The 20,208-nt window shown below is 38.5% G+C and overlaps 1 non-coding gene across 1 annotated transcript; it reads right to left on the reverse strand.

The window, feature by feature from the left end:
* Positions 1–19,723: 19,723 nt before the first annotated feature.
* On the reverse strand, positions 19,724–19,830 carry LOC145096368 (small nucleolar RNA R71). The gene has a single exon (XR_013703776.1). It is a non-coding gene; the product is annotated as a small nucleolar RNA R71 (small nucleolar RNA).
* Between the last annotated feature and the right edge of the window lie 378 nt (positions 19,831–20,208).

Genomic DNA, 20,208 nt, shown 5'->3' on the forward strand with positions numbered 1-20,208 from the left:
TTTTCATTTTCCATCTTAGAAATTTGGAAAACTTTGGAAAACTGTAAAAATCACTTTTCTAATTTACTTACAATGTGGAAAACTGAAAATTTTTCATTTTCTTAGAAAACTTTGGAATACTGAACGAATCAAACGCGTTTTCAAAATTTCCGTTTTTCTTGGAAAATTTTCCTAGAAAACTGGAAAACTTTCCACAACCACCATCACCATCACCATCACCATCATCATCACCACCATCACCATCACCATCACTACCATCACGATCACCGCCACCACCACCACCATAACTATCACCACCATCTGAAGGGTTTTGAGCATTATAACACTCCTAAGGTGCACATGCAACTCTAGAAACCTTGGATCTATGATTTTCTAAGATACATGCAAATTTGATTTCTAAGGTTATGAACCTAACTAGCATGGCATGGGGAACTTTTAAACATAATAGCTAGTTGAGATACATACCTTTTGTTGTTTGGATTCCTTGAGAACCTTGTGAGCCTAGAACCTCAAGTGTGATGCCTCAAATGTCTCACACAACACCACAATACTGAGAATAACCTTGAGAGAAGTAAACTTATACTCCAAAAATCGGTTTGCCCTCTTACTTGCTTGTAGTGGCCGGTTTTCCTAGACATGGGGCCTTTATATAGTTGTGACAGAAGTAGGGTTACACCATGTAAACCCTAATTGTCATGGCTTTCCATATTCCATGATCCATGGGTTTGTAACCTCCATAGACTATCCATGGAGCACCGTATGGGTTTTAACCCAATCATCACCGCCATCACCATCACCATCACCATCACCACCACTACCACCACCGCCATCACAATCACCATCACACTATCACCATTCATCGTCATCATCATCTTCAGCATCCTCATCGTCATCATTTATGCACCAGTTTGTTGTTGTTGTTTATGTTTTGTTTTAAGTTTAATCAGGATTACACTTAAATGGGGTTTGCACCCTATTTAAACAACTTATCTCTCCCCATATCAGCCTCCATCATCCCTTATACCTCCAGAAGACATTAGCCCAAAGCCCCAACCTTGTTTGAGTGTTCTAAAGCTATTTTTGTGCATTTTTATGGATTGTGAAGCTTGAGAAGAGGAAAGGAGCTTGGGAGTTCAAGTTGAAGCTAGAAGATCCAGAGATTGTGTTCCATTTCCAACTCATTTGAGGTAAAACGCTTATGTCTTGATCTTCCATGCGTTTATTCATCTTTAGGGCTTGGATTTTGGTATGTTTAGGGAATTCTAAGGCACTTTTCGGGTGGTGGAGTGTAATATAAAGTTATGGCTTCAGATCCTGGTCTTTGGAGGGTTCTCATGCTCCTTTTGAGCTTAAAGACCTATGCATAAAGGTGCCAACTTTATGACAATCTCCCAACTCATGAAGACGGACTCGACGAGTTGTTCATACAACTTGGTGAGTCACAGACTAGACAAGCTCATATGAGGAAGCTGGACTCGACGAGTTCAGGGAAGAACTGTAACGTCCCAAAATTCAAGTCCAAAAATTTCATTTTAATTAATTAACTCATAAAACATTCACTAGAAAATATTGTATAAACACGTCATCTCATAAAATCAAGTATCATGTTTGAAAACCCACAACATAAACAAATATCATATCAGAGTACAGTCCCAGAAAACGCCGTGCGGAAAATCAGATGTGTGTGTGATGCCATGCTACGCCGCCGGCTCTTTCCCCTTAGACGAAGAGGTACCTGAAACCAAAAACTGAAACCGTAAGCACAAAGCTTAGTGAGTCCCCCATCATACCACATACCATATAATCGTCATCGGTATCTTTCAACCGGTAATCGTCATCGGTATCTTTCAACCGGTAACCGGGGACTATTCCACCCCTTACCACTAACATACAATAACAAGATATAAGCATACAATCAAGTATATCCAGGTACTGATCTACCCCTTGGTCCTAAGGACCACTATCCATATCATGCACATAACATATCATACAGATATAACTCATAACCAAGCACATAACAGACCAAGATAATTATCACAAAGACAATCATCTTCTAAATACTCCTCATTGGTGGGCTGGCATTGTGGCCTTAGACCCACCCCTACTGGATGGTAACTCACCTCATACAGGTAGCTGCTGATAATCAGTGCGGGAAACCTCCATCCGCTGCTGCTCCGAAAATCCTCCGGCTACAAACCCCACAAATACTCGGTTAGAAACTGATTTCTATACTCTTAGGGTAAAATGACCATTTTACCCCAAACCAAGCCAAGTCAAAGTCAAAGTCAACTTCCAGTTGACCCGACTCGCCGAGTTGGGACAATAACTCGCCGAGTCCCTCACCCTCTACTCGTCCTCATCCGCGACCCTACTCGTCGAGTTGGGTTGTCAACTCGACAAGTTCTTCTATCATCCGAACGCCCCATGAAACTCATCCGACTAGCCGAGTCGATGAACAACTCGTTGAGTTGACCTTCATCTGATGAACCAAATCCGTCCTCAACTTTTCGAGTTGATGAACAACTCGTCGAGTTCTAAGGAGATTTCCTTGGACTCACCGAGTCCTTTCATGCACTCGCCGAGTACCATGAATTTCCAGAACAACTTGCTTAGTCCAGAACGTGGGGTCACTCCCCGGGACTCCCTAAAACCTTTCCACACTCAACTGGTCCTTTTGATCCTCGCTGATATGGGACAGAACCCTTGGACTCGCCGAGTCCAAGAATGGACTCGTCGAGTTGGTCACGTCCCTTCTTTAAAACTTTGATTTCTGACGTACAGCACTTGTCCAAAAGATAGATCCAAGACCCTAAGCTCGATCTAGCACGTAAAGTTACAAACTTTACGTGCATGCATGGGACTTTTGAGCTTAAAAGGCTCTAAAATGGTCCTTTTGTTGCATGGGGCCTTCCTTGGGTGCAAAAGCAACCCAAATCCGACTTGTGACTCCAATAATGACATGATTCAGAAGCTCAAACCCCCAACCATGTTTGCAAACATGGTTGGCCACCAAAAATGGCTTATAAAAGCCCTAAATCACCTCAAAAAGGGATCTAACAAAGGAATGAGCAAGGTTCAGACTTTATACCTTCTGTAGACTGCAAATGATGAACCAAACTCGAATCCTTCAGTCTCCTCTTGATCCTTCTATGCTCTTCCTTCTTCCTTGAGGTCAAAACTCACAAGAATCACTAAAAAGCCTTAGATTTTCTCAAGAACGGCTAGGGTTTGCTATGAAAAGTGTTTGGGAACATAAAGGGGGAATGGAGGCTGCATAAGGTTGCTTAAATAGGGTTCAAAACCCTAGATTTGGGTTTTAGTCCAAACAACAGTTACTCGCAGAGTCCGGGACCCAAATCGGCGAGTCCATGACTTAAACTCTGCGTCTCATCCCGCTTCTACTCGGCGAGTTGGTCCTTCAACTCGCCGAGTCAAAGACCAATATACCTGGGACCCAACTTGCCCCGTTTCCTGAATCAGATGACGCCTTTCCAAGGAGACACCTTCAGGAGAACCATATCCCCGACCTGGAACTCCAGGTCTGATTGACGTCTATCGGCATAACTTTTCTGCCGACTTTGAGCAGTTTGAAGTCTGCTCCGGACCTACTGAATTTTCTCTGTCATATTGAGAACTACTTCGGTGCTCCCCATGACCCTCTGGCCAACCTCTCCCCAACATATCGGGGTCCTGCACCTCCTCCCATACAACATCTCGAAGGGAGGACGGTTGATACTCGCATGATAGCTATTATTATACGAGAACTCCGCCAACAGAAGGTAGGTATCCCAGCTACCTCCGAAGTCTAAAACACATGCCCGCAGCATGTCCTCCAGAGTCTGGATGGCCCGCTCGCTTTGGCCATTCGTCTGCGTGTGAAAGGCGGTGCTGAAATGCAGACGAGTACCCAACTCGTCGTGGAATTTCTTCCAAAACCTGGAAGTGAACCACACATCCCTATCCGAAATCACCGAGACAGGCACTCTGTGCCACGCCACCACCTCCCTGATATAGATTTTGGCCAATTTCTCGGCCGAAATGCTCTCCTAAATCGGGATAAAGTGGGCGCTCTTGGTCAATCGATCGACGATGACCCAGATCGAATCTACTCCTCGCACGATCCTGGGAAGCTTGGTGATAAAATCCATCGTGATGTCCTCCCATTTCCACAGCGGAATATCCAACGGCTGCATCTTGTCGTGTGGTCTCTGATGTTCGGCCTTGACCTTCCTGCAGGTCAAACACCGCTCCACGAACCATGCCACATCCCGCTTCATACAGGGCCACAAATAGTCCAGACGAAGATCCCTATACATCTTCCTCGCTTCGGGATGAATGGAGAACCGAGATTTGTGCGCCTCCTCCATCAGGACCTGGCACACACTTCCATGATAAGGGACCCACACCCTACGGTGAAGAGTCAACAACCCTCGGCTATCATAGTAGAAGGAGGAAACCTGCCCCATAATCCGCTCACTCTTCCGATGTTCCTCCTTCACAGCTTCCTGCTGAGCCTCCCGGATCCGCTCCAGAAGCGGAGTCACCACTGTCATCCTCAGACAAATATCCCTGATCGGTGCTGCCTTGCGGCTAAGCGCATCAGCCACAACATTGGCCTTCCCCGGATGGTAGAGGATCTCACAATCATAATCCTTTACCACATCAAGCCTTCGACGCTGCCTCATATTCAGATCTGGCTGGTCCATGAGATACCTCAAACTATTGTGGTCCGTGTAGATCGTACAACGAACCCCATAGAGGTAATGACGCCAAATCTTAAGGGCGAATACAACAACCCCCAATTCCAAATCATGCGTCGGGTAGTTCGCCTCGTGAGGCTTCAGCTGCCTCGATGCGTAGGCAATGACATGCCCTCTCTGCATCAATACCGTGCCCAAACCTACGATGGATGCATCACAATACACAACAAAACCCTCCATGCCCTCTGGCAGGGCTCAGATTGGTGCATCGCACAATCTCTGTCTCAATACCTCGAACACGGCCTGTTGCTCAGGCCCCCAGCGATACACCACCGACTTCTTAGTTAGTCGGGTGAGCGGAACTGCTATCTTGGAGAAGTCCTTAATGAATCTCCGATAGTAGTCTGCGAATCCCAGAAAGCTCTGAATCTCAGATGGAGACCTCGGAACCTCCCAACTCATCACGGCCTCCACTTTGGCCGGATCTACCGAAATTCCATTTTGATTGCAAGGTGCTCAAGAAATTGTACCTCGCGCAACCAGAACTCACACTTGGAGAACTTAGCATACAAGTTCTCCCTCCTCAAAGTCTCCAGAACCTCCCGCAGATGCTCCACATGCTGCTCTCGCGTCTTGGAATAAACCAAGATATCATCAATAAATACTATCACAGACCTGTCTAACATCGGTCTACACACATGGTTCATGAGGTCCATGAACGCGGCAGGAGCATTGGTGAGCCTGAAAGGCATCACCACAAACTCATAGTGGTCATAACGCGTCTGAAACGCAGTCTTCTGCACATCCTCCTCTCTGGCCCTCATCTAATGATACCCTGAACGCAAATCAATCTTGGAGAACCAAGATGCTCCCTGTAGTTGGTCAAAGAGGTCATCAATCATCGGGAGTGGGTAGCGGTTCTTCACCGTTACCTTATTCAGCTCCCGATAATCTATACACATCCGATGCGACCCGTCCTTCTTCTTCACAAACAGAATCGGGGCTTCCCATGGTGAACTGCTCGGTCTAATGAAACCCTTGTCTAACAGCTCCTGCAGCTATGTAGACAACTCCTGCATCTCGGGAGGAGCCAACCGATACGATGCCTTGGCTATCGGATCCGCACCAGGGACTAGATCGATCCTGAACTCCACCTGTCGCTCTGGAGGTATCCCAGGCAACTCCTCGAGGAATACATCTGCGAAGTCTCGTACTACGGGCACATCGTCCATCCTCGCCCTACCCATTTCCCGGGTATCCATAACATACGCAACATAACCTGTGCAACCCTGCTGCAAGTAACGTCTAGCTCTTGCTGCCGAACAAAAAGCTAGTCCTCGCTGCGGCCTCTCGCTCTGAATCACCAGCTCTCCCCCACTTGGGGTCCTGATTCGCACCAACTACTACGCGCAATCAATCACTGTCCCATTAGGGCTTAACCAATCCATACCAATAATAACCTTGTTCCCTTGCAAATGTATGGGAACCAGATCCACCAGGTGGCGGTCCTCGAACAATCTCAGTACACAATCTCAGAATACCGTCGATGCTCGCACCGATCAGTCATCTGCAATCTCTACCTCTAGAGGGCAATCCAACATGCCCGAAGACTTGGAAAATCTCTTGTTGAGCGCAAGAGAAACAAACGATCGGGTAGCGCCCGAATCAAACAACACCTGAACTGGGATGCCTTTCACATGGAACGATCCTAAACAGAGCACATATCAACAACATAAACATCATAAATAATAAATCAGAGGGAAAGAATCATACCCATCACCACATCAGGTGCAGCGCGTGCCTCCTCGGCTGTCAGCTGAAATGCTCGACTCCGCACCACTGGAGCCTCTGCCTTGACCTTCCGGCCATCTGTAACCCGCGCCGTCGCTGAGACCGGCGCCACTGCTGACACTGCTGTCAATCTCGGGCAATTGGCCCTCTTGTGGCCCCTCTGATTGCAATGGAAGCAAATCAGGTCTGTTGAGCTGATGGAGGATCGATCAAGGAAGGGATTGTTGAGCTAATGGAGGATCGCCTCCGCGCATTCAGGTGTGATATGTCGTCTAGCCAGGTGGGTACGCGCACACTGTCCTTTAAGGAATTTTGAGGGAGTGGTGCGTCAGATTTCCATGGGGTGAAAGACCCCATTGCGGCTAGGAGATGGATCGCAGACATTAAGTCTGCGCAGCTGATGAGCTTATGCCCAGAGGGGTCGAAGGTGAGATATGCAGCAGGATGCTTACGAGACAGGGCTAAAGATTGGTGGGAGTCTGTTGGTGACTCATTGGGAGCCTAGGCTGTTGAGGCTAGGGGTGAGCATTTGGACCGGCCCGGACCGAACCGGACCGAACCGGCTCTTGGACCGGACCGGTTATGGAGAATTTTGTGGACCATGGACCGGACCGGATGAGTCGTGTCCGTGTCCGGGTCCAGGTCCGGATTTTCCGGTTTTTGGACCCGTTTGTACCGGTACAACTTTAATTGCTTAGAGTATAATAAGTAATCTACATTGATGTATAATATTATAACTTTCAAAATTAATATGTTTCCGTTTCACGCCTAACTAATCTACATTGATGTATAATATTATAACTTGCAATTTGCAAAAATTAATTTTCCAAATAAAAGCAACTAACATATAAATAAAGTTCACCAACAAAAGTTAAACAATTTTAAGACAAACATACAAAAGTATTACTGTAACAACAAAAATCATAGTTTAAACTTTAAAATCAATCAAACTAACAAATTTCATAAACTCATAATCTAATCTTCCATTGGTCTCTTCCCCATATCATTGTCATCCATATGTAACATATTTAAAGCTTGTGCAATCTCTACATAAACACAAATGAAAATGTTTGTTAGTATTTAATAAAAAGTAATAATTGTATAAAAAAAGAATAAAGATTGTAATTTTTTTACCCAAAGCTATATCATCATCGTTCAAGATGTCATCAACGTTGTCAACTATCGGATTTGTAAACTTTATCACCCAATCTTGGGTGCATAACAAAGCTTGAACTATCAATGTCGATAAACTAGTTTGATACTCACTTACAACTCTACCACAGGTGCTAAACGCGGACTCGGAATTATAGTATAAAATAATACTAAAAAGCTGAAATATTTCAGCTTTGATAGCTCTACATTGAAGGATTGTAACTCAATGAATATAATACCAAAATAAACAAAATTATAGTCTAAATTCATCTACAAATTGTAAACTAAATGTTGGAAAAAACCGTAGGTTAATCCGACTTAAAACGAATGAGTTATGGGTGTTTAAAAAACGATACAGATTATAAAATGTTGCTGAAAAGCTGAATTTTTTCAACTTTGATAGCTCTACTTCGAAGGATTGTAACTCAGTGAATATAATACTAAAATAAACAAAATTATATTCTAAACTCATCTACAAACTATAAACTAAATGTTGGAAAAAATCGGAGGTCAATTCGACTTAAAACGAATGAGTTATGGGTGTTTAAAACACGTCACAGCTTACAAAATGTTGCTGAAAAGCTGAATTTTTTCAGCTTTGATAGCTCTACTTTGAAGGATTGTAACATGGTAAATATAATACCAAAATAAACAAAATTATAGTCTAAATTCATCTACAAACTGTAAACTAAATGTTGGAAAAAACCGCAGGTCAATCCGACTTAAAACGAATGAGTTATGTGTGTTTAAAAAACGTCACAAAAATCTTAATCATGTCCAACCGGTTCTAAACCCGGTAAAAACCGGACCGGACCAGGAAAAAAACCGGACCGGACCGGCGAGAAATCTTAGAACCAAGAACCGGCCCAGGAGTCCAAAAAAACGGTCCGGTCCACCGGTCCAAATGATCACCCCTAATTTAAAGTATATGTCAATGTTATTGGCAATCTTTATATTTCACTCATTGTATTGATATAAACTATTTTTCAGATAGTTTTGGTCATGTGTACACAAAGGTGTTGTAATTTTGATTATGTTTTTGTGAAATCAAACTTCTGTATTATTCTTGGGTACCTCGGCTAAGGGGATTTCAATGGAAAATGGATAAGCTTGTATATAGAGATAAGTTATGGATATACCCACATAAGGAACATAGTATTACTTAATTCACAATGTCAGTTTACATAAATTTGACATAGGTAATCATGGTACTTGTATTTATAATTTAACTTGTCATTGAATCGGACTCTATTATCTAATTTAACTGTACTTCATTATCGATTTTGTAGTCGTGATTGTATTTGTATGAATTGTATTATGTTGTAATTAAGTTACTTTTATGAAAAACATTACGTAAATGCAAAGTACAATGTTATATCCGACAATGCTTATTACAATGTTTAATAGTTGTGGTTAAATAAGAGTTTTTATAAGTTGTATATCTACAGATTGTGTTGTAGGTATTTTTAGATTTTCTAGTAGTGAATGTGGTATTTGAGAAAAAATTGCAATTAATTTTTTTTTTAAAAATAAAACGAAGTTAGCTACGGATTTCCGTAGCTATTTAGTTCCGTAGCTATTCTGTAGCTATCCACTTCTGTAGCTATTTGGGTCCGTAGTTATTTGGGTCCGTAGCTATTCTATAGCTATCCATTTCGTAGCTATTTTGTAGGAAATCTGTAGCTAGTTATTTCTGTAGCTATTCCGTAGCAATAGTAGCTATGGAAAATTCCGTAGCTATTTTGTAACAATTCCGTAGCTAATCCGTAGCTATAATTTAGCCACGAGCCATTATGCTACAGACATTTTTACGTAGCAATTCCGTAGCTATCCGCTTATAGCTACGGATTGTGCTATAGCTATTACACCAATTTTCTAGTAGTGTGCGTCCTTGCTATTCATCCTTGCAATGGAAGGATTACACGTTGCGATCAAAGGAGCTCGGGAAAAAAACTTGATTCATGGAGTTAAACTTCCTCACAACGGGCCTGTGTTGTCTCACCTATTCTACGCAGATGATGTGATTTTCATTGGTGATTGGAATCATGGATCCATTAAGAATCTGTCTCGCATCCTTAAATGCTTCCAAATCTCTTCAGGACTCGAGGTTAATTTTCACAAATCAAGACTATTTGGCACTTGCATTCCGGACTCTAAGCTTTTACGGATGGCTCAAACTCTTGGTTGTCTTAATAGTACATTCCCATTCGTATACCTTGGAATTCCTATGGGGGCTAACATGCTTCTCAAAAAGAATTGGAAACCTATAGTTGAAAAAATCCAAGCCAAACTATCTAATTCGAAAGCAAACACTGTCTTTTGGAGGAAGACTAACTTTAATTAAATCAGCCCTTGGCAGTTTACCTACATACTAGCTATCTATATTCAGAGCCCTGCTAGGTATTCTACAAGATTTGGAAAATTTAAGACGAAGATTTTTATAGGGGTGGTAATGAGGACAAAAGAAAGATTCATTGGGTAGAATGGCCAAAGGTGGTTGCTGATAAGAAAGCGGGAAAAATGAAAGCAATTGTCTGTAGGCTGAAACAATAAATAGCATACATAATTTAAAGAAACAACCTTCTAATTATTTGGGCATAAAACACACAGCTGGTGCTTCGTGCAGCATCTCCAAAGCTATTAACAGTCTCGGTCGTTTCAATATCGACTTTAACAACCTTTTCTCTCTTGTTCCTGGCTCAAACATTAAAATTCTTTTCTGGAAGGATGTGTGGTGTAGAAATACCCCCTTAGAACTTCCATTCCCTAACCTTTACCGGTTAGAATCGGTTAGGAAGTGCTCTCTCATGGATCGGTTAAGTCGCAATGGTTTTTCTTGGTGGTGGAAAAACAACTCTTTTGACGTGAGATTTTATCTTGAACTCCATGAATTCTACTATCTACTTGGCTCTCAAAAGTTCGATCTTCATTCAAGACTTGCATTTCGTTTCAATTTTCACTCGGATGGAACATACCTGGTTAGCATCATGAGAAAGTTGATTGACTCCAAACAATTATCGCTTCAATGAAACTGTCCTTTAATCTGTTGGACAAAATTAATCCCTCTTAAAGTTAAATGTTTTATTTGGAGGGCAGTTCTAGATAGAATCCCGGTGGCAGCCTCTCTTTCCCAAAGGGGCATTATTGTCCAACACCTTCACTATCAACTTTTTGACTCTGATGTTGAGGCTTCTGTTCATCTATCATCTTCTGGTAGAGCGTACCTTCTCTAAATCCGTATGAAGTTAGGTCTTTAGAGGGTGTGGGATACAACATATTCGGTGTGCAAACGTGAAAGACTTGGTGAATTTTGCAACAACCTGGGTTATTGTTCAAAAAAAGGCAGATCTTATGTGTGATCTTATTCTCTACGATTTGGAATATTTGGATAGCCCGAAACAATAAACTCTTCAAAATGATCTCTATCTCTCCAACAAAAGTGGCGGACCTCATAATCACTTAATCATTTGAATGTGTAAATACCGGGATAATTTGGGCAAAAATTGGGTGGATTGGAATCGTTCTCTGTTTTAATTTTAATTTTGTTGTTTCTCTAAACTTCATTTCTGCACTGTAGTGGTTTTTGATTTCTCTTGTCTACTTTTGTATTCCTCCCTCCTCAGTCCCTTGCTAATGGTTGGGTTGGTCTTTTTCTATATATATATATATATATATATATATATATATATATATATATATATATATATAGGGAGTGGTTCAAATAAGAACCAAAAAACTTTAAGAACCTCTAACTTTAGATGTTTATAAAGGGTTTAGGGTAACCCTAAACCGTAAACCCTAAACCCTAAACCTTAAACCCTAAACCCTAAACCCTAAATCCTAAACCCTAACCTCTAAACCCTAAACCCTAAACCCTAAACCCCTTATAAACATCTAAAATTAGAGGTTCTTACGGTTCTAAACCTTTTTTGGTTCTCATTTGAACCTTTACCTATATATATATATATATATATATATATATATATATATATATATATATATATATATATATATATATATAGTGGTTCAAATGAGAACCAAAAAATGTTAAGAACCGTAAGAACCTCTAACTTTAGATGTTTATAAAGGGTTTAGGGTAACCCTAAACCCTAAACCCTAAACCCTTTATAAACATCTAAAATTAGAGGTTTTTACGGTTCTTAACCTTTTTTGGTTCTCATTTGAACCTTTACCTATATATATATATATATATATATATATATATATATATATATATATATATATATATATATATATATATATATATATATATATATATATATAGGGAGTGGTTCAAATGAGAACCAAAACAGGTTAAGAACCGTAAGAACCTCTAACTTTAGATGTTTATAAAGGGTTTAGGGTAACCCTAAACCCTAAACCCTAAACTCTAAACCCTAAACCTTAAACCCTAAACCCTAAACCCTAACCCCTAAACCCTAAACCTGAACCCTAAACCCTTTATAAACACCCTAACCCTTTATAAACATCCTAAACCCTAAACCCTAAACCCTAAACCTTAAACCCTTTATAAACATCTAAAATTAGAAGTTCTTACGGTTCTTAACCTTTTTTGGTTCTCATTTGAACTACTCCCTATATATATATATATATATATATATATATATATATATATATATATATATATATATAGGGAGTAGTTCAAATGAGAACCAAAAAAGGTTAAGAACCGTAAGAACCTCTAACTTTAGATGTTTATAAAGGGTTTAGGGTAACCCTAAACCCTAAACCCTAAACCTTAAACCCTAAACCCTAAACCCTAACCCCTAAAGCCTAAACCCTTTATAAACACCCTAACCCTTTGTAAACATCCTAAACCCTAACCTTTAAACCCTAAACCCTTTATAAACATCTAAAATTAGAGGTTCTTACGATTCTTAACCATTTTTGGTTCTCATTTGAACTTTTACCTATATATATATATATATATATATATATATATATATATATATATATGTATATATATATATATATATATATATTCATATTTGCTGTTTCCAAAAAAAATATATATGAATCGTCAATTGTTTCCATTATAGCTCAATAGTTAAAACCATTTAAATTTTAAAACTTTGTCTCCTCTCACACTCTAATAGTTAAAAGCAAGGTTATAAATAACGTAAGGCGTGACTTGGCGGCAATGTCAAGCCTCAAACTTTTCCGATCCTTGGCGAGTCACGTCGTTTGTAAGGCGTGACTTAAGGCGGCAATTTTGTATATAATTCATATTTTATATGTATTTTCTACTATTATTCATTTTTATACACATATATGGGTCAAGGCGGCGTTTTGGCAAAGCTTGGCGGCACATGCAAGCCTTGGAGTCATGGCGGAGCCATGGCGAGCTTTTTAGAACCTTGGTTAAAAGTACTTGATTTATTTTATCCAAATTAATTTAGATATTTTGATGGAAGCTACATATTGTTTGCATTGTATGCTATATTGGTTTGAGTTTTTAACTAAAAAAATCTAATTTTAAAATAATTACCTGTTAGTTTTATTTTTTTAAAATTACTTTTACAATTGTACTATTTATTTAAAAAAAAAAATTCAACACGTGTATTGCCCCTCGCCGTGAATAGATTTGTAAAAAACTAATATTTTGTATTTTTGTTTGTCAATCTTTCAAATTGGTGGTTTAGGATGTTTTTATTTTCCGGTGACTACTATTGATATTTTTAGTACAGAATCATCAGGATTTTAGAATAAAAAGGATTAAATCAAAGCAAGATATTAAAATATACTTTATACCCAAAAAACACATTAAGCCCCATGAATCGGCCTTTAACCATTCATTCCAATATAACATAACATATAATATGGGCTTAGTATGAGTACATGGGTTCAATACAAATAAGACTAACTTATAATATGGGTTACATAATACATACCAAGATACAAAAACATCCCCCGAACGGGAAGTCTCGAGCGAACATTTTCACTGGATTTGAAATCAAGAAAAAGAGTTGATGGAAGCTCTTTGATGAAGATGTCGGCATACTGAGATGAAAAAGGGACGTGTAGAACTCGAACCTGTCCTAGTGCGACCTTGTCACGCACAAAGGGACATGTAAAAGAACCCAACAAATACAAATTTAAAAACTTCAAGGAGCTATATCCTCACCTTTCTTCGACCCTTCAACATCTTGGTCCTCGGCACTCTCACCTCCGACTCCCTCACGAGCCTTCTCAATAACATTTTCATCAACCTCTCCTTCACCCTTCAGGTTTCTCAATGTCTGCTCCTACTTGGTCTTATCCCAAGAATCAACCCTATTTGCATGAACATCCTCCACCATCTTCAATCTAGCTTACAAAACAAACATAGTTATGAATATCTTCGCCTTATTCTCAACATCTTTCAGCTAATCCTTCAAGTCATCTCTCTCCTTCAATACCTTATCCAACTCTTCCTTCCTAACAACATCCTTAAAAGACAGTTCCTTCAGCTTCATTGCAAACTTTTTATCCTTCTTCTTCAACTCCTGATCATGCAACTTCTTCATGACCTCCATTTCTTTTTTCAATTCCTCTGCACCCTTCAACAATAAAGTAACATCACGGATTCAAAGACCAATATAAGAAAGAAACTATTCAAATCCAGAAAGAAAAAAGAGAATATGATGAACTAACATGACCACTTTCTGCTTAACATCAAAAGGATTCAATCCCTCAAACACTTCTTGGCCCATCTTCAGAGTAATATTCATCTTCTTAGGCTCAGGACTTTTCGACTTAGTCTCCATCGTTCTTGCACTTAGAGCAGACAGCTTCTCAACTTTTACAAAAGGATCCGAAGACATGAAATCTTGTAACAACCGTTTTCTAGAATGGATCATCTAAAGACTTAACGAGATCAAAAACAGGTCGTTTGGGAAAAACATTGTGCCATAACGTGGTGCATGGATGACCACAATGTGGCATGGATTTTATGGAACTCTTGTTTTGGAAGCGCACGATGGCGTGGCAAGAGAATGGTCACAACGTGGCGAGTGATGTATCCCAAGCCCAGGATTTTTAGGGTTTCTCCTACATTTAAGCACTTTAACTCCCACCTTAAGGCATCCTCTTCAACCTCCATCTTCCCAAAATGAAACCCTATCCCTTCTTCCATGATTATAAGCTTGGTGGATTAATTTTGAAGTCGTTCCTCTTGTCTTAGTGAAGTTTATGAAGAAAGGAACTTCTTTTTGGTGCAAGGAAGCATATAGAAAGACTAGATTTATCATCTTCTTTAAGTTTTTGGACCTTTGGAGGTAAAAAGATTGCACCTTGATCTTGTCCTTACAAGATTCATGTTGAAGGTATTTATTGAGTGGTTTTGGTCCCTTCTTAGAAGCTCTTGGAATTTAGGGAAACTCCATAGCTTATTGTGGGACTCTTATGATTATGAACTTCTATTAATAGATAAAAGGGGGTCTTAACTTGAGTGTTCTTGGTCCTATGTTCAATTTTTGATCATATTAAGAGCTTAATGGATTTAGGGTTTAAGATATTGTCGTATGGATAGGTCCTAATGGATAAAGTTAGAAACTTTATCTATTAAGTCAATGAGAAGGAATAGATCTAAAATTTTGAGCATTGATCTGTAAGGATTATGCTCTTAATGAAGATTTGAGGAAAACTGCCAGTTACCACGATGTGGCCAAGGATTAACAATGAATGTGGTGAAGTTTTAATTTGCAACTGTTTTATCTTGGTTTTCCCATGACATGGCCAAGGAGGGTCCACGACGTAGCGTTAACTCTACTTAGTTAATCGTTGACTTTTATGGACATTTGACCATTGAATTTTGACTAGTTTGACCTTGGGTCAAACTTGGAAGATTTTGGTTGTTGATAATGGAATGGCCTTTATTTGGTGTTAGTTGGTTCGCAGGATTGATCAGTGCAAGGTGAGGGTGTTGTGGTGCTTCTCTGGTTCTTCAATTAAGGTGAGTCTTCTCACTATGTCATGTATCCCATTGTACATCCTCCGTATGTCAGGATAGTGGTACTATTAAAGTACATGTATGCTAATTGACTAGGATGACTCCTTGTTATTCATGTGTAGTGTAGGAAACTAGGTGTTCTAGTATATTAGACTGGTAGGGTCATGTATGTTGATCGTATAGAACTGTTATGAGTTATGTTTGGTTAGGGTAACTGGAGATAGCTAGTTGCCTAAAGAATGTAATATGTTATTTTATGATATGTGTTTATGTTACATGATTATGTGGTAATGATAACCTTGGGTTCTATGTAGTTTAGGATGGATACCATGAGAACTCTTGGTCTATTCCCTTATTGCAATGTTCTTGTTTGATTGTTCATTCTCGAGTGGATCAGTTGTTTGACATGACTGCCTATCTGATCCCCGATATATATATATATATATATATATATATATATATATATATATATATATACACACACACACACATATATATATATATATATATATATATATATATATATATATATATGACTTTATGCATTTGTATGAAATACCATGGGAGAACCATGACACTCGTATGAAAGACCATAGTAGGACCATGGCAGAAAGACCACAGGAGGACGTGGCAACCATACATAAAACTATGGGAGTACCATAGCAAATAATATTCCAAGAGGACTGCAGCAACAAGTGGTTGTAAGACTGTGGGGGACCTTAACATTCACATATTTTGTATTGTTTTGTATGTTATATATATATATATATATATATATATATATATATATATATATATATATATATATATATATATGCTGATAAGTCGGCACTAGAGCCGAGGACTTTGTTTGGATGCATTATATGTATGGTGGAGTATGTGGTATAGTTAGGAACTCACTAAGCTTTATGTTTATAGTTGTGGATTAAATTTTTTGCAAGTTGTTCCTGAGAAGAGCTCGACGGGACTATACACTCGTATTGAAGATATTGTTTACGCATTATAACTTAACTCTGTTAAGATTATGGTTTTAAATAAATGAATGCCAAGTGTTGTTTTTTAGCAAAAGGTTTTAATTGGTTAATCTATTTATAAATGAAAAATCTCTTTTTAATTTTCGCGATGTTACAAATATTCTACATTGAAAGAAGAGCTAAGGAGAACACCTGATCGAGTCAGTCTTGAACCTAAATAAGAAATGTTTTGTTAGCCCACACGAAAATTATCTAGAAAAAAGAGACATTACAACATACCTATAGACATGGTTGATTTTGAACCTTCGACTACAACAGATGAACTAAATTCCTTAGAGGGACAACTTCTTACATCCCCGAAACTTCTCTTTTCTACCGGAAACCTCAGGAATTCTTGGATCTTTGCTCCAGTGTCCTCTTATGGAGGACAGATCTCGTCAATTCTTCGGAATTGCCCAAAATACAAGATCAATATTAGAGTTAAAGAAAAATACGAAGAAAAAGTGACCTAAGATACGAAATTCCTACCCTTGGTTAGCTAATATTTGGAAGGAAGATCTCGCCTAAGAGAACAAGTTTTTATATAAAAAAAGTATCTCCTTTTCCAATCATGATCCATATGAAACATTTTCAAGGCTAGATGAGATTTACCGGTCTTTACTTTGAGCACAACACGAGAATAGTCGAAAGTATGGAGATGTAAACACTTATTATTTCATATAATCCATGATCCAAACCTTCATATACATTTAGATGTTGAATCCAAAACAAGATACACCAAGTAATTAGCATGACTTATGATATTGCCATATTTTAACACATTTTAGGGAATATTTTAATACATTTTGATTAATATTTTAGTTATTTGCAAAGATAAGTGGTACTTATAAGATTGAATTGTATTCTACAGCTAAAAGGAGAAATCTTGAAGAAAAAAGGACCAAAAGCGACCAGAAGCGGAGATTTGGAGGATTGGAGAATTAAAAGAAGAAAATCCCAGCAAAAAGTTAAATCCACATCGTGGACTTCACTTACACGACATAGAGTGGGTTTTTCTAGAAGATGAGTACACAATAAGTCAGAATCTTTGCCCCATAAAAATTCATCTTAATTCACGATATGAAATCCTAGTCCATGACATGGAGTGCAAAATCACGAAAATTATATAAATCCTTGGTGTTTACGATTTTAAGGACTTCTAGAGATTAAAGGGTATAGAAGACTACTTATAGATGAGTTTAAGGCATAGAAATTGAGTATTAACATCCAAGAAAGAAGAAGTGACAAAATATCATAAACTTTTACTTCCAATTGGTACATTCAAAACATGTTATTATTTATTGAGTTTGTAAGTTTGAATTCAGCCATGAGTAGCTTAATCTAGATACTTCTGTTTAGCTAGATGAAACTTCAACTCATGGATTAGTTTATTAGTTATGGATTTTGCTAGTTGGTAAAATGTTTGTGTTTGATTGTTAATACCTAACATGCTAATATTTGATACTTAAATTTCTTAAATTCATGTTCTGTGTAGCTTAGTGAATAATCTATTGTGTAGTTTAGTGAATATTAAATTACATGAAGTTGACACCTAGTGATTTAGTGACCATTAGATTACTAACGCTAGGATCGAACCAAACTTAGATGAGTAATTAAATTTCTTAAATTTGGTTGTGCTAGAGAACATATATTGTGACTATAGTTGTGTTTGTTTAATCAATTTTACATAACTCCATTCATAATTCATAATTGATTATGTGTGACCATGCATAGTTCTACATGAATTAGTTAAACATTAGTATATTTGGACTTAAACGACTAATAATATAAATATAGGTAACCAACGGGAATTATCCATAATTAGTAGCTAACTATTAAGGAGAAGTGGATTCAAACTAAACATGAGTGTTTTAGTCATTGATTGAATTTGATAATTAAGTGGTTAAGTTTGTCTAAACTTGTAAAATCAGATAAAAACCAATTTAACTTTTGCTTGTTTTTAGATTAATCTATTAGTAGTTAGGTTAGTAAACTAAAACCGTTCCATGTGATTGATACCCGTTAGTTTGTGTTATACTATTTGCGAAAAGCTACACTTCATTTATTCGAATAGCTAGTTAGATAGTAGGTAAATTTAGGTGTAGTAATATTCCGACATCAAGTTTTTAGCATCGTTGTCGGAAACGGCTATTTAGCTTAAAATTTATTTACTGTAGATTAATAGATCCTTTTGGGGTAAAACCTGCAAAAAGTTAAATTCTAGCATTAGATTTTTGTTTAGAGCTGAACTCATAATATGAGCGCTAAACTCACAATGTGAACTCAGTAGTTTTACGTTTTTTCGTTTATGTTTTGATTTTCTACGACAACACGAGATTGTGCTCTCTACCACATTGTGGTGAACAATCAGCATGCATTTTTGAGTAGTTTTTGTTCATTTTTACGTTTTTATTTTTGTTTTTGTTGTAGTAGTTCATGACCAGTGCATCCAACACACCTTTGATACCACCGCTTGAAGATTAAGAGTCAACCCTTCACAAAAAGACAGATAAAAACGTAGGAGAAATCAACCCGCCAAAGAAGTCACCTTTTAAAGATCTTAAATCAGTTTTCGGAAAGAAGATTGGGAAGAACGTAGGAACAATCAAAAGAAGGAAGAAAACAAGATTGAAAGCTTTGAGAAAAATCTTAACCCACAAGATTCTGATTATGAGACCGAACCCGAATTTGAATTACAAAAAAGTGAACCTGAAGACGAGCTAAAAAATGAGATGGAAAACATTGAAAATATGTCTATGGAGGCATACAAGAAGAGAATCCGAGAGGACACCAGTCCCGATCTAGTGTAGCCCGCAATTCCAACTGCAGCAACATTCGAGCTGAAGGGACACATTTTGTCCACGCTTAAAGAAGTTCCATTTTCCTGGAAAGATCATGAGGATGCTTACAAACACCTTGATGAAATCAATGACATTGTTGATTACTTCAACCTCCCAAATGTTCCACGGACTACAATTTTACATAGAATGCAAATGAACACTTTTAAGGGGGCCGCTAAAGATTGGTTGAAAGCACTACCACCCGGTGCAATTACTACTTGGGCGTAAATGCATGAGAAATTTTTAGAACACTTTTGCCCACCTTCAAAAGTTGCTAAACTCATGAAATCCATAGCAATTTTCGAGTAACAACTGGGTGATTCACTTTACGAAGCATGGGAACGCTACAAAGGATTGATAAGAAATTGCCCCCAACATGATTTAAACGAGCAACAAGAAGTATCAATCTTTTACGATGGGTTTAATGTCACGACAAGGCAACTCCTTGATTCTCAAGGACCGCTAACTAAGAAAAATACAACAGAAATCAAGGAATTAATTGAAGAGTTTTCCATGCATTCGCGTGAATATCATAATCCTAGACATGATGGAGAAAAAGGAATTGGGGTAGCACTTCTGAAGATATGGATGATGTTCTAGCTATGCTAAACACTATGGACTAAAGGATAACAAAGATGGACCAATCCATAGATGCTATTAGATTTGGTTGTGATAAATGTAATGGTCTACACTTGACAAAGGATTGCCACTTGGATGAGGATGGGAATAAGAAAGTGCAAGTTTGCGACTCGAGTGGAGAT

This window comes from Lactuca serriola, chromosome 3 (assembly GCF_051521515.1).
Source record: "Lactuca serriola cultivar US96UC23 chromosome 3, Lser_US96UC23_V15, whole genome shotgun sequence".
Classification (NCBI taxonomy): Eukaryota; Viridiplantae; Streptophyta; class Magnoliopsida; order Asterales; family Asteraceae; genus Lactuca; species Lactuca serriola.